This window comes from Penaeus monodon, chromosome 24 (genome assembly GCF_015228065.2).
Source record: "Penaeus monodon isolate SGIC_2016 chromosome 24, NSTDA_Pmon_1, whole genome shotgun sequence".
Lineage (NCBI taxonomy): Eukaryota > Metazoa > Arthropoda > Malacostraca > Decapoda > Penaeidae > Penaeus > Penaeus monodon.
Window position 1 is genome coordinate 33,720,347 of NC_051409.1, and position 213 is coordinate 33,720,559.

A 213-nucleotide genomic window follows, 5' to 3' on the forward strand; every position below is an offset into this window, starting at 1 on the left:
TCAATTTCCCAAATACTCCATAATACCATCGTTATACATAATAGTTTGCTTTTTCTATAGAGCTATTCCGCTACTCTTTTTCAATAAATTTCTCTCGTGAAAAATAGAGGAAATGAATGCATCTGACAGCTTTTTTGCCTTTTTCCTTTCCTTTTATGACTCACCGTTTTGGGGGGATTTTTTTGTCGTTTGTAATCAAGAGGTAGCTTCCGA